Below are 1,930 nucleotides of genomic sequence, written 5' to 3' on the forward strand. Positions count from 1 at the left end.
GTGCTATATCATGTAAATGAATTATATATGCTGAATATTAAGCTATTTGGGTTATCACATGTTTTGTAAGAGTGTAAGTGACTACAGTAGTCATTTTTTTCTGCATTTACATTTATTTTAGTTTCTGAGAGGGAGGGGGGAAATTGGGGACATGGGAATGGGGTTTGGCTAAAATATTAATTAACAAAGCAAAAAGGGGCCCCACTGCACCAACTATCATGTGTCACCTGTCTTAAATTATTCACTGTTTGTTCAAAGCCAAAGGTTATGTTCTTATTAGGGGTGCTTCTCTTGACACTTGTACATAAAAATCAGATTAAAAGCTGTCCGAAGGCACCCTTTTAAAGCATTCCACCAGGCAGTATTCAGCTATTTAACCATAACTAGTTATTTAGGCAAAACCTGCTAGTTAGACCATTAACAAGCGTTCTTTTTATATTTCTTCCAGTAAAATAAATTATTGATATCATTGCTGACTTTTATATTATGGGAGGGAAAAAAATAAAGAAAAAAAGAAAAAAAAAAACTAACAGAAAAAAATAAAACCGATAATAAAAAGGTGAAAAAAGCACTGTTTCTATTTTTTTCTTTTTTTTCCAAAAAAAGAAAGTAATAAAAACTTAAATTCTTTGTACCAGTAAAAAAAAAAAAAAAAAAAAAAAGAAAAGAAAAAAATGTATAAAATTTACATCCGTGCAGTGGAGTTGTTAAGTTCTAGAAATACACAGCCTATGATGCTTTAGATTTAGCCTAGTAGACCAACTGTTAGAGACAGACGTATCATTTTTATGGAATTATATGATAATCATATTCAGATTTATATAAGCATTTTACAAGTATTGCAATCATTGAGTAGAGATAATCATGGTATTTTCATCAGCTTGGTACTTTTTGAAACATGACTGTGTCGTGTAAACAAGCTGCAATTTTTCAAGGTATGATAACCTGCCCCTATTTAATTTTCCAAACCGATGCCATTTTGCGCTCAACATTGGGCCCGAGACAGCTTTGAGACTGGGACAAAAGAGGGAGCCCCTTCCGCCCGAGCGCCGGCTGGAGGAGACTGCCTGCCTGGCCTCGGGCACTGCCGCCCCGCAGGTGCCCGAGCGCCGGTTTCGAGAATCGTTGAAAAATTGCAGTTTGTCTGTGCATATGTTTGGACTCTTTCCATGTTGTCCTGTTTACAAGTTAACCTAAGTTGGGGTGTTTGTCACGGGTCTTCTTGTTTTTGTATTTAAATAAATAAAGCAGGAAACTGTCTCGCCACAGTTTTGCTGCAGATAGTTATATCCTCATGTGTAACGTGCGTGCCTACTGGCAAGCACCTTAGTAAATTATCAACTCACCGCTGTGAACCTGCCAACTTGCTATAACAACTCTGCTTTAAAAGAAGTGTTTGTGATCAGGCTTTCTCTTTGTCATCGTATGTGCATGCAGTATGATCAGTTGAACAATAACCATCAATAAAGTTTCACAAGATTTGAAAACAAAGTTTCTGTAGCATTTATATCTAAGAATGACAAATAAATTATCTTTAAAATTGAAACAGAGAGAGAAAGAGACTATATTAATCCATGAAAAATGGGGCAGTAAAATATATTTATACTGGTGAGGGAATGAACTGAAATTTATTTAGAGTTCAATCCCCATATGTAATATGTAAGATATACTAAACAAGCCTCCTATTAAAGAAAAAAAAAAGTATATTTCATTAAACACCACAATAAAAGAAACTTGGAAAACGTTTACCAAATGTTAGGCTTCCAGTTCAAAGTGTGGATAATACATCTTTTTTTGGAATTGCACACACAAAATGTCTAATGTGGGGAATAACAGAATTTATTTGCAATTTTAATTTCCATGAGATGGCTTTACAACTCCCACTCTCCAAATGATTATATGGCGTTTTAGTCTATTAAAATAATCTTGA

The sequence above is a fragment of the Indicator indicator genome, chromosome 22 (genome assembly GCF_027791375.1).
Source record: "Indicator indicator isolate 239-I01 chromosome 22, UM_Iind_1.1, whole genome shotgun sequence".
NCBI lineage: Eukaryota > Metazoa > Chordata > Aves > Piciformes > Indicatoridae > Indicator > Indicator indicator.